This window comes from Phyllobates terribilis, unplaced genomic scaffold (genome assembly GCF_046119375.1).
Source record: "Phyllobates terribilis strain yellow unplaced genomic scaffold, ASM4611937v1 Scaffold_7__3_contigs__length_470593459, whole genome shotgun sequence".
NCBI lineage: Eukaryota > Metazoa > Chordata > Amphibia > Anura > Dendrobatidae > Phyllobates > Phyllobates terribilis.
In genome coordinates this window covers 273,334,227-273,348,428 of record NW_027362767.1, presented here as the reverse complement: position 1 = coordinate 273,348,428, position 14,202 = coordinate 273,334,227, and the positions used below count along the sequence as shown (strand labels likewise).

The following is a 14,202-nucleotide window of genomic DNA, read 5'->3' as shown; positions in this document are numbered from 1 at the left end:
ATCTGTAGTAGTGCAGGCAGTAAGAAGTCTAGTAGTACACAAGTGCTACTACTAGACACATCTGCCATGTGGTGGTCATTTGTAGTAGTGCATGCAGTAATAGATTATACTCACCTGTCCTACAGTCACCTCTCCCCAGTAATGGCTGATAAAAGGGAGTAATAGATTGTAGTCTCCTGTCCTACAGTCACCTTCCCCAGTAATGACACATAACAGGGAGTACTAGCTTTTACACGGGTGTAGTGGAATCACTCTGATTATCATTATTTCTGGGTGGTTCTGCTCTTCTGGTATTTGTTGACTCTGTGCACTGCAGTCTGCTCCATCTGTGCTGCCATCATCCAGGAATTTCAATGTTCCTGTATTTTCAGGTATTATCCTGTGTTCTCCCACTCATATCTGTTCTTACAAGCGGCACTGGACCACCTTGAGCTGCAATGTGTGGGCTTCATGTATCCGAGGTGAAGCAGCAAGGGCTGGGGGGAGATGCCTTTCATATCGGGGTCCTATAAAATTCCCCAAAGCTGCCTACAGATGTCACCAGTTGGCGGCAGCTTTAAATGTTCTATAAATCCACTGTTCCTTATAAAGTGTATAGAACATCTTAATCTGTGCTTGCTGTAAGTGAATATATCTGGGTTACACTTTGAGGCTGAAATCCAGCTTTGAGCTACAGCTTTCATAAAGTGGTGAAGTGTGAGCTGTAAGTGTGATGTCATCAGAGCTGTAAGTGTGATGTCATCAGAGCTGAGTGATTTCAGAACTCTTATAAAATCCTGTATACCTGACAGTGGGCATTGAGCTGGTTAATAAGCAGTGCCTGGCGCCCCTCATCCTCTGGGCTGTGACAGCTCTGCAGATTAGATGCGCACCATATCTGGGTTCAGACGAATTAGAGGCTCACACAAATCTTTGCTGGGATAACTGAGCAGAGAAGCAGATTAAAAATTGGCTTACAGCTGCAGCCGAGACTTCTGCAGAACAGTAAGAGGGATTTACAGGATCAGTCCTGGCCAGAAGAGGCTTCATCCTCTGCAACCTCCACTGGGCACTGGGAGGCAAAATTTATGCAAACCTTGTGTAGAAGACCCCAGAACGAGTAGAAGAACATTTATAGGTGTATATCTGGAGAGTGGTGATGTCACTGCTGGATAATATCACTGATATCTGGAGAGTGGTGATGTCACTGCTGGATAATATCACTGATATCTGGAGAGTGGTGATGTCACTGCTGGATAATATAACTGATATCTGGAGAGTGGTGATGTCACTGCGGTATAATATAACTGATATCTGGAGAGTGGTGATATCACTGCTGGATAATATCACAGATATCTGGAGAGTGGTGATGTCACTGCTGGATAATATCACGGATATCTGGAGAGTGGTGATGTCACTGCTGGATAATATCACAGATATCTGGAGAGTGGTGATGTCACTACTGGATAATATCACAAATATCTGGAGAGTGGTGATGTCACTGCTGGATAATATCACAGATATCTGGAGAGTGGTGATGTCACTGCTGGATAATATCACGGATATCTGGAGAGTGGTGATGTCACTGCTGGATAATATCACAGATATCTGGAGAGTGGTGATGTCACTGCTGGATAATATCACAGATATCTGGAGAGTGGTGATGTCACTGCTGGATAATATCACGGATATCTGGAGAGTGGTGATGTCACTGCTGGATAATATCACAGATATCTGGAGAGTGGTGATGTCACTGCGGTATAATATAACTGATATTTGAAGAGCAGTGATGTCACTGCTGGATAATATCACTGATATCGGGAGAGTGGTGATGTCACCTCCTGTATATCACCTATCTGGTATACAGAAGCAAGGACTTGGGGGAACTATATGTAGATGGGTAAGGAAGTGGCTAGGTGATAGGAAACAAAGAGTACATTCTCTAAATGGGATATAGTCAGCAGTGGGGGCCGCAGGGATCTGTGCTAGGACTGATTCTTTTTAACCTCTTTATTAATGACCTTGGAGTTGGGATTGAGAGTAAAGTTCAGTCTTTGCTGACGACACCAAACTATGTAGGATATTAAAATCTGACCTTGACATTACGATATTGCAGAACGATCAGGATAAAATGACTGAATGGGCTAACACTTGGCAGATGAGGTTTAATGTAGATAAATGTAGAGTAATGCACCTAGGACGGAGTAATCCTATTGCTGCATATACAATAAATGGGAGTATACTTGGGACCACAGAACAGGAGAAGGACTTGGGTATTCTGGTTACAAGTAAACTGAGCAGCAGTACTCAATGTCAAGCAGCAGCCGCAAAAAAACCAAAACAAGATTTTAGGGTGTATTAAAAGAGAAATAAAATCCCACGATCCCAACGTACTATTGCCCCTTTATAAATCTCTTGTGAGGCCACATCTAGAATATGGGATCCAGTTTTGGGCTCCACATTTTAAAAAGGATATTCAGAAGTTAGTCAGTTCAAAGGTGGGCAAGTAGATTATTACAAGGGATGGAAGCCTTTCATATGAGAGGTTGGAAGAGTTGAGCTTGTTTAGCTTAGAAAAAAGACGTCTCAGATGATATCTCATTTACATGTATAAATACAGTATATGCGTGGTCAATACAAAGGACTAGCACATGACTTATTCCTTCCAAAGACCATACTAAGGACCAGGGGGCACTCATTACGGGTGGAAGAAAGGCGATTCCGGCAGATCAATAGGAAAGGGTTCTTTACAGTCAGAGCAGTCAGACTGTGGAATGTCCGACCACAATAGGTGGTAATGGCAGACACTAGAACAGCTTTTAAAAAAGGGCTGGATGACTTTCTCGATACACAACATTGTGGTTTATAGTTAATTTAGTGACAAAATGTACAATTGGTGATAAGTTTGAGCTTGATGGACCTAGGTCTTTTTTAACCTATGTAACTATGTGATGTCACTGCTGTATCGTATAACTTATATCTGAAGAGCGGTGATGTCACTGCTCGATAATATAAAACTCATCCACTGTCCTAATGATTTGTGGAGACCTGAGGTTTGGGGGGCTGTGATGTCTGTATTTTGGGGTCACAGTGCGATTTGTTGGCCTCCATTATGGCTGCCACAGTCTACGTCTGGTTGACAGTTACAGTCATGGCTGAAAGTGTTGGCACACTTGAAATTGATCCAGAAAATTATGGCAATTGCACATGTTTTGTTATAAATATGTTTATTTCCTTTGTGTGTACTCGAACAACACAAAAAAACAGAGAAAAAAAGGCAAATTGAACATAATTTCACACAAAACCCCAAAAATGGGCCAGACAAAACTGTTAGCACGTTTCAAAAATTGCAGGTAAACAACTTTGTTTCAATCATGTGATGCTCTTTCAAATTCACCTGTTGCAAGTAACAGGTGTGGGCAATATGAAAATCACACCCGAAACCTGATAAAAAGGGGAGAAGTTGACTCAATCTTTTGCATTGTGTGTCTGTGTGTTCCACACTAAGCATAGAGAACAGAAAGAGGGAAAGAGAACTGTCTGAGGACCTGAGAACCAAACTTGTTGACAAATATCAACAATCTCAAGGTTTCAAGTCCATAATCAAGAAGTATACACCCCATGGCACTGTAGCTAATCTCCCTAGACGTGGTCAGCAGAGAAAAATTGATGGAAGGTTGCAACACAGGATAGTCCAGATGGTGGATAAGCCGCCCCAATCAAGTTCCAAAGAAATTCAATCTGTCCTGCAGGCACAGAGTGCATCAGTATCAGTGCGAACTATCCGTCAGCATTTAAATTAAATTAAACGCTATGGCAGGAGACCCAGGAGGACCCCACTGCTGACACAAAGACCTAAAAAGCTAGACTACAGTTTGCCAAAATCCTTCTGGGAAAGCATCTTGTGGACAGATGAGACCAAGATAGAGCTTTCTTGTAAAGCACATCATTCTACTATTTACCAAAATTGGAATTAGGCCTACAAAGAAAAGAACACAGTGCCTACAGTCAAATATGGTGGAGGTTCAAAGATGTTTTCGGGTTGGTTTGCCATCTCTGGCACTGGGTGCCTTTACTTTGTGCAAGGCATCATGAAACCTGAAGATTATCAAAGGATTTTGGGTCGTAATACCCATTGTCAGAAAGCTGGGTTTTCGTCTTGGGTCTTCCAGCAGGACAATGGCCTCAAACATACTTCAAGGAACACCCAGAAATGGATGTAAACAAAGAGCTGGAGAGTTCTGAAGTGGCCAGCAATGAGTCCGGATCTAAATCCCATTGAACATCTGTGGTGAGATCTTAAAATTGCTGTTGGGAGAAGGCGCCATCACATATGAGCGACCTGGAGCAGTTTACAAAAGAAGAGTGGTCCAAAATTCCAGTTGAGAAGCTTGTTGATGGTTATAGGAAGTGATTGATTTAAGTTATTTATTCCAGAGGGTGTGAGACCAAATATTAAGTTGAGGGTGCCAACAATTTTGTCCGGCCCATTTTTGTGGTTTTGTGTGAAATTATGTCCAATTTGCCTTTTTTTCTGTTTTTTTTGCATTGTTCCAGTACACACATAGGAAATAAACGTGTATAACAAAATATGAGTAAGTGCAATAAACATGTGGGAGAAAAACTTCATTTTTTGGAACAATTTCAAGGGTGCCAACACTTTCGGCCATGACTGTATATATCCCATCTATTTTCTGTGCTGAGTTATGCGTCTGGGTGAAAAGTAATATGGCTGATAACAGGGAACAATGGCTGCATATGTCTCAGGGATTTTGCCCAGTGCAGATGCTGAATAAGCAGGAACTTCTGTTGGATTTCAGCTGTGTATGCACAGCAATGTATATGAAGGAGATCTGGGGTGGGGGAGTGCCACTGCAGCCTGATGGGTTTTTGTTCGTTTTTTCTTTTTGGTGCGGTCGCGTTTCTGTGCGGTGACCACCTGTCAGTACGGAATTGGAGGAATTTCCACAAATTGACAAAACCGGGAGGGAAATGAGGTTATTACACAGATTACTGCTCACTGCGACCTAATCTGGGCGTCTTTATAAGAAGGTTTATGTGACCTTCCAGCGGAGCCGGATCAGTGTGATGCTGGAGCCCAGACACCAGATGAGCTGCACCCACTGAGGAGCCCATGGGGCCGCCGCGGCTGCTGCTCCTGGTCCTGCCGCCTCTCACCCTACTCTTCTCCTCAGTGGGTGAGTAATGGGTAAAGTTGGGTTTACGGCGGCGCTGGTGCTTTATGCTGGGAGCTATAACTGCGCTGATCAGGATCACGGTAATTACCTGCACGTTGCTCTCCCTAAAAATGTCAGGAGAACAATAAATCCGTGGTTGGGATGTCACCCTGACCACCATGCATTCTGCCTTGTTCCCAGATATTTGATTGCTGTCACTGATTGGGAACACTTACTTTCACTCTGTAGAAGGCTATTCCTGCTCACAGCTGAAGGTTTGTTACAATGGTACCTCATCTATGTAATGCGCTGAGCTCACAGGATCTTTTACATGTTTAACTGTCCAGATCATGAAGAAGTGGCAGAAAAACTGAATAAATGTGAGTTTTTATATTGATATCTCCGTCAGCTTGTAAGGTTATACACTAATTTCCAAGGGAGCGTTCTCAGAAATTTTTCTATGGGGAAGAGGCGGTTAATTTTTACCCCACATGACGCTGCCCAATCACAGGCAGGATGCATCCAGCAGGGGGGAAAAGAAAACGCCCCCAGAGACGGTCAGAACTGCTTTTGTCTATGTGATCTGGTAATGGTAAGACTGATGGGTCTAATAAGGTCACACTGATCTCACTACCGGCATCTGTGATCGCAAGTGCCGGGTGGAGAGCAGAGCTGTGTGTGTGATGGATGCAGAGTGGTGTATGTAATAATGCACAGCTCTGCTCTCCTCCCCCCACATTGTCAGTGCTGTGAGATGAGAGCTGCAGAGTGTCACATACACCGCTCTGCATCTATTCCAGGTACTGGGGCAATATTCCCAGATAGCCAGGGATGAACTGGGGTGTCTGGGGCCCACAGGAGGTATTGACTCTAGGGGCCCACCCTACAGCTATATGCAAATACCGATTAGCCGGTATCCCCATTATAGTGGAGCATCAACAGTAAAATTCAGGTGACTCCTGCTACTGTGCACACACCATAACTGGGATGTATAATCAAGGTAGTTTGCCTTAACCCCTTAATGACCTTACTATTGTCCTTTTTTTGTTTTGTCATCCTCTTCTTCCCAGAGCCATAACTTTTTTATTTTTCTGCCAATATAGCCGTGTGAGGGCTTGTTTTTTGTGAGACAAGTTGTACTTTTGAATGACACCTTTCATTTTACCATATAGTGTACTGGAAAACAGGAAAAAAATTCAAAGTGTGGTGAAATTGCTAAAAAAAAAAAAAAAAAAAAAAAAAGTACAATTCCACAACTGTTTTTTTTGTTTTTTTTTTTTTTTACCATGTTCACTAAATGCTAAAACTGACCCGGCAATATGATTCTCCAGGTCATTATGAGTTCATAGATACCAAACAGGTTCTTTTTCATTTAAGTGGTGAAAAAAAAATTCCGAAATTTGTAAGCGCAAAAAAATTTACTTATGTTGTCATTTTCCGAGACCTGTAGCATCTCCATTTTTCAGGATCTGGGGCTGGGTGAAAGCTTATTTTTTACGCCTTGAGTGGATGTTTTTATTGATATCATTTTGGCGTAGATATGATGTTTTGATTTCCCGTTATTGAATTTTATTGCAATGTTACTTGTATAGTGTACAAGTAATACAGTGACCACTGGTGACATAAACAGGAGCACTGTATATAGTGTAAGTGTATAGGTATCACCGTGACATTATACATAGAAGTTTAGTGTATATTGTAGAGGTAATACAGGAATCACCAGTGACATTATACACAGGAGCCCTGTATATAGTGTTAGTGTACTGGTAATACATGGATCACCAGTGACATTATACACAGGAGCTCTGTATATAGTGTACAGGTAATACATGGATCACCAGTGACATTATACACAGGAGCTCTGTATATAGTGTACAGGTAATACATTGATCACCAGTGACATTATACACAGGAGCTCTGTATATAGTGTACAGGTAATACATGGATCACCAGTGACATTATACACAGGAGCTCTGTATATAGTGTACAGGTAATACATGGATCACCAGTGACATTATACACAGGAGCTCTGTATGTAGTGTACAGGTAATACATAGATCACCAGTGACATTATACACAGGAGCTCTGTATATAGTGTACAGGTAATACATGGATCACCAGTGACATTATACACAGGAGCTCTGTGCATCGTATAAAATGTATAGTGTCAGAGTACAGGTAATACAGTGATCACTAGTGACATAATGCACAGGAGCTTTGTATATAGTGTCAGTGTACAAGTAACACACTGACTCACTAGTGAAATCTCTAGTTGAAGTCTTTCATCTTCGCTTTTCTTCTTCATCCGGCGCAGACCGCTATCACTTCTTCCAGCCAGAACTCGTCTCTGCATTAAATATCACATAGTTATCTATAGCTGATCACTTCTAGAGCCTATACACCCCCTTCAAACTCCCGAAAAAAGGAAACATATTGCCACAGTAAAAGGACCTCCTTTTTGCTCCAACCCACCCAGGGATGGGATTCAAATTTTTAACAGGTTCTGTGTTTGTGTGTAGGAAAACCACACCCATTTTTTAAAGCCACACACCTTTTCCTCAAACATATACAAGTAGGGGCTAAGTCAAACAGTAAGCCGAGGTACCTAACTTTACCACAAAAAAACTGGGAAAACGTATTGACTCAAATATAAGCCTAGGGTGGGAAATGCAGCAGCTACTGGTAAATTTCCCCATCCTGGTATGCATGGCACTCCTCATCCCCCAATCCTGGTATGCATGGCACTCCTCATCCCCCAATCCTGGTATGCATGGCATCCCTCATCCCCCAATCCTGGTATGCATGGCACTCCTCATCCCCCAATCCTGGTATGCATGGCATCCCTCATCCCCCAATCCTGGTATGCATGACCCCCTCATCCCCCAATCCTGGTATGTGTGGTCTCCCTCATCTCCCCCCCCCCCCCAATCCTGGTATGTGTGGTCTCCCTCATCCCCTCCCCCAATCCTGGTATGTGTGGTCTCCCTCATCCCCCCCCCCAATCCTGGTATGCGTGGTCTCCCTCACCCCCCCCCCCCAATCCTGGTATGCGTGGGCGCCCTCACCCCCCCCCCCCAATCCTGGTATGCGTGGGCACCCTCACCCCCCCCAATCCTGGTATGCGTGGGCGCCCTCATCCCCCAATCCTGGTATGTGTTGCCCCCTCATCCCCCAATCCTGGTATGTGTGGCCCAATCACTTTACACATAAAAAAAAAATAATAAACACTTATACTCGCCTTCCTCCCTCACCTCTGCTCCAGCGCTGCTGTGTCCGGTCTGCCAGCAGCTCATGTCGGCATCTGAGCAGCGCGCGCTCTCAGATGCCGATGTGAGCTGCTACTGCCGGCACATTCACTCTTCTCCACGGCGGGACTATTGGCATGCAAAAGAGTGAATACACTTTCTCTTTAGTAGCGGGCACTGTCAGCAGGAACCGCGGTTCAGCGCTCCTCCGTGCCCGCTACTAAAGAGAATGAATATTCCCTCTTCTCTATGCCCATGGGAGTGGAGAAGAGGGAATATTCAATTCCCTTTAGCAGCAGGCACACGTGGTAGCTGCGGCAGCCACTACTGTGTGTGCCCCACTCCTCCGCCACCGCCGCAACCCCCCTACCCCCAATACTCACCTATCCTCCTCCTTCCCCCTCTGCTATGTGACCCCACTTGAAGCCACTGATCCGGATCGCGGCTCTGGATCTCCCCGGTTCGGGGAACCGGCTGCTCTTCTAACAAGCGGTTCCATCAAACCGGGGAGAACCGGCCGAATCCTACCAATGAACCCACGCATGGAAAACTATCCTCAAAAGTAAAATATATTACAACCGTAATAATGTTCCCTAATTGGCACCTACAGTAATTATGTCACAAACTTGCCACCGTAAACTAATGTGTTCCTCATTCTGGTCCTATACAGTAATTGTCACCCATCCTGTAATAATGTCCCCATCCTGGACACCATGTAATAATGTCTCCCACCATGGTCCCCTTTATTTAATAATATCCCCCATCCTGGCTGTTTTATTTAATTATATCCACCACCCGGGACCCCTTTATTACAGGATGGGGGACATTATTAACCTAGGCCCCTTCCTATAATAATGTCCTCTGTCCTGAGCCCCTTTCTGTAATAATGTCCTCCATCCTGGGCCCCTTTATTAAATAATGTCCCTCATCCTGGGCCCCTTCTTGTAATAAGTGTTCTCCATCCTGGGCCCCTATGTTCCTCCATTCTCAGCCCATATGTTTCCCTGTCCACAGAGAGATGTCAGCTACCGGCCTCTGATAGGCCAGTGGCCATTTTAATTATCGCTGTCCAGTTACCGGTGGGCCCTTCTACGTCCTGCTCAGGGGCCCACCAGAGCATTGTCCGGTGTCCCGCAGGGCCAGTCCGACCCTGCCGATATCTGTAATAGAAGCTGAGTGTATGTAATGATGCACAGCTTTGTTCTCCTCCCGGCACTTGTATCATGATATAGACAGTTTGACATCTAAAAAGTGGTGACTAGTTCTATTAACAATGTAGACTCAAGACTGAGAGATTAAAATAATATGGAATGACATACTAGAAATGCTCATTGATCGCCATCTTGTGGCTAGAACAGTTACTGCAATGTTTTATATTTTTTAGTGCATATTCTTTGGTAATTTATCTTCTCTACACAAAATTTGAGCAAATTGTGAATGTTTTGAAGAAAAACAAACAAGTGATTAAAATATATTTCCTCAGAAAAGTTATTTAGATACTTGAATAAAAACCATGATCCACCATTTTATAAATTCTAAGATTTTTAGACCTTGGTCTGCACGTCTGATACGATGCATCCAGAAAATGCCAGTCAATCAGTGAACACACAAAAAAGTACCATAAACCAAAAGAATATAAAGCGCGGAATACAACATTGCATTACCAGTTATGGCCACAAGATGGTGAATACATAATTACGTTATTGACATGCCTTATATGAAATGTATTTGGTTTTTTTGTCATTTTGTGGCCATAATTAGTATTGCAACTCTACCGGGTTTTGTGTGCCAAATTCTGGCCATAATTTAACCATAATAAAGACACAATGTTCAAGACGTCTGAGATATACCCTGTTTCTCCCTTTTGTGTCCGTGTGCATGTTTACGACCATATAGAAGGTTTTACTTTTTGACATACAATAGTCCTTATTGTGAAAACGTCAATCACAGTTAAATGACCAGGAAATGTCTGAAGCCAAATGATGGACAAAGAAGGTTTCTGAAAATACAAGAACCAGTGTAAAAATAAAAGGTTGTAGTACCAGTTATAGCCACAAGGTTGTGGAGTACATTCATAAAAGGATTGACAATTCTATAGTATATATCACTTATCTGCTCTGCCATCTTGTGGCCAGAATTGGACCTGCAAAGTATTATTTTTGCATTACTTTCACATTTACAAACCTTTGATTGAATGTAATGGAGTATAACTTATAACTCCATTAATAATTCCCTTCTAAAAATATAGACCACGGTTTGGACATTGAGGATCGTAAATATAAAAGTGTTTACCATAACTGCTACTACAATTTTTTTTTTTATATAGTAAGAGTAGGAATAATGTATTATCTGCCATCTCTGTCATACGTTGTCTTATAACAAGATCCAGGAATAAAAATTAGGCAAATTTTGAACATTTGATGGCAAACAATATTTTGCCTCCTCAACTGGGAAAAATGTGTGCAAGATACTACTACTAATTTTGGTCACAAGATGGCAAACAAGAGCTATATGGGACGCCCCATCTAGGGGAGATAACTGGTACTACAACATTCAATTTTAGATATTTAATATTTTCTGCACTGTTTGACTTCATTGGCCTTTGCTGTGACCTTCAGTTCTTTACAAATGTGTTTGGAAATGACAGCGTTTTTAAGATCGTAAGCCTTTTACAGCAGAGATCTTTCTCCCTTTATTTTTTACTTCCCCAAATGTAATGCACAAATTATAAGTACTGCAGGATATGTTGGGCATTATATAACAATGAGAATTATAAATGCATGTTATTGCCACAAGATGACGTACAATATCTCTTACAATACATAACCCTTTTAAACTATAATTACTGCAGTACTACTTATAGCCACAAGATGGCAAATTATTTTCCTTACACTGTGTATTCTGGCAGCTAATGACCTGTTCTGCCACCTATTGGCCATACTGAGTACTGCAAGGTTATCTTTTTCTTTCTGTATAATAATAAATAATAATTTTTATTTATATAGCGCCAACATATTCCGCAGCACTTTACAATTAAGCGGGGACATGTACAAACAATAAATTCAATACAAGGTGAGACAGTTTAACAGTTACATCAGGAGTGAGGTCCCTGCTCGCAAGCTTACAATCTACATGGAAATGGAGGGACACAATAGGTGGAAAGTGCTTGTTATTTCAGGTCAGGCAATTATAATAAGTCGGGATTATCATATAAAGCTGTATGATCCGGTCATCAGCCTGTATGTTAAAGTGCAATACTCAATTACCGAGTGCAGTTATCGAGTGCATGGAGGGTGTAGAAACAGATGAACAGTAGGGTGCAGATTCTGAATAGTATTTAGGAGGGAACAGGGGAAAGTTAGTTTACTGAGTAGTTGAGGTGGTAGGCTTGTTAAATTATTATTATTATTATTATTACCCAGTATAATCCATGGATCTGTTCACAAAAAAAATCAAAGGGACATGTCCATTTTTGATCCAATTCACAGATCAAAATTACCCATGCAAGTCTATGGGTCTGTGATAGCGCACAGATGCTGTCAGTGTGCAGTCCGTATGCTGTCCGTGATTAATATGGCAGTGTGCAGAAGAAGCTTTGTAATATATTTATTTATTTTGTCATATATGAAAATCACTGAGTATGTTTTGATTTATGTGTTTATAGTTTTTTTTTTCTGGTTTGTGACCAGTGGTTATTGTTTTTGTTTACTTTTAGGTGAGACTTGTTTAGATATTACAATTATCTAACAATCTGCCATCCTTGTGCGAGATGTGCATTGGCATTGGTGTCCACCAGACTGTATTGTATGCATTATGATGATGGAGGATAGTTTATTGGTTTCACAATTAGTGCATCTTTACCGCAGCAATGAAGACTGGGTTACTGATACATTTTCTGTCATTCTCATGCAGCTTCTGGCCTGCAATGCTACAGCTGTAACATCATCTCCGGGGCCCGATACATAGACAAAGGCTGCACGAGCCCCGAAGTCATCACCTGCTCACACTCGCACAAGGGATTCAAGCAAAGATTCTGCATCAAGACAGAAAGCGGTGAGTGCAGGGGGCCGACGGCGGGATCTCATCCTGCGGGCACCAGCCTTGTGTCCCACACTTCTCCCCAGAATATACTTGGTAGGTTAGTAAGAATTGGGGGGCAGATGGAAGAATTTCTGGCTAATATTAATGAGCTTGTCAAGATTATATAGTTCTGAGTAAAAGTCTTAGGCAGTTGTTGAAAAAATGCAGCAAAGGAAGAAGCTTCCAAAAGTAGAAGTATTAATAGTTTGCATTTTGTTTATTGATAAAAAAGTGAATGAACAAAATAGAAATGTAAATCTCATCCGTATCTGGTGACAGTCCGTCGCCCCCATCAGCAGTATCTGGTGACAGCCCGTCGCCCCCATCAGCAGTATCTGGTGACAGCCCGTCGCCCCCTTCAGCAGTATCTGGTGACAGCCTGTCGCCCCCATCACTTCTTCTCGGTCACTTGCACATAGTTTGTGAAGGAACTTCAGCAAAAGGTTACTCCAAACATCTTGGGAGAAGTGACCCCAGACTGGATGATGTGAGATCAGGGCTCTGTGGGGCCGGATCATCACTTCCAGGACTCTGTTCTTAATGACATTGTTTGGGGTTGTCCGGCTGCAGAATCAGACGCCTCTGGCTGATATTAAGTATCTGCCTGGATTTCTCATACACAGGAGATCTGGTGTCAGTTCTCAAAGATGTTTGGAACCACTTCCTACTGAGTTCCTTCATAAACTGATTTATTTTGTTCATTCAATTGAAAACAACAAATGAAAACTATAAATTAACATTTCTATTTTTGAAATCATTCTTACTTTGCAGAAGCTTTAGGACAGGTGTGGAAAAGAAAATGCTGCACATTAAAAAAAAAATAATAATAATTATAATGGCAGTTACTGTCCACCTTCTCTGATCGTTCTTTTTAGTGGTGTTGGGAAAACCTCTGAGCAGCGGCTGTGCGACGTCACGTCACTGTCAGCAGCAGGAGCTGCCGGGTGTGCGGATCCACTGTTGTGATACAGATCTGTGTAACGCAGCCATGCGTCCCCCCAGCCTCGGTCTTCATCTTCTCCTCTGTCTCCTGGGGACTATCTGCTGCCTCCTTTAAGATCCTTGGTGTCATGGACCATCCAGATCCTGAGGAGCTGCAGTCTCCTGCAGCAATGTGAGGATTGTACAGGAAGACGTCACTAATATGCAACGATCCCTAAATATCAGGATCCTAAGGTAAAAGCAATGTGAACCATAATAGAGGACAGTAACTGGCATTTTCATTAATGGATCTTCTCTGCATTCTGCACCTGAGACCACCCCAACTATGGAGCAATATGTGGAGGATCTCCCCCGTATGTCGCCCACCAGCAGACTCTGGAGATCCAGGCTGTGGGAAATGGACTCGAACCTTCCCGGGTCAGATGCGGTTTACACGTGATCATAATGCGCCTCTTATAATGCGGCATCATTTCCATGTTCCCCTTTGTGACACTAGTCATTGGTCACCTCTCTGCTCGGAGCAGAGCCCACTATTCCAGAATTAGGATCCCCAATGTGCATCTCTTGACTGAACCATAATCCTCTAATACATTTCTAAGCTACTTTGTGTTTTAGCTTCATTATCCATATGATTACTTTGTGTTTGAGATCTCCTTCATTATCAATAATTGCTGACAGTGAATGCTAATATTCTTGTTAACCTGTCCTGCTTACAGCGGTGAGGACTTGTCACAAGGTGTCGGTGAAGGTAGACTTGGCAGCACGTCTTATTTCATAGA

At 42.7% G+C, this 14,202-nt stretch overlaps 1 long non-coding RNA gene across 1 annotated transcript in view; it reads left to right on the top strand.

Annotated features, from left to right (window-relative positions):
* The window catches only part of LOC141154614 (uncharacterized), a 30,019-nt gene extending 15,992 nt beyond the window's left edge, over positions 1–14,027 (top strand). Inside the window, exons 2-3 of the long non-coding RNA XR_012247452.1 lie at positions 12,314–12,454; positions 13,357–14,027. This is a non-coding gene — a long non-coding RNA (uncharacterized lncRNA). The remainder of the gene's footprint in view (positions 1–12,313; positions 12,455–13,356) is intronic.
* Positions 14,028–14,202: the final 175 nt, after the last annotated feature.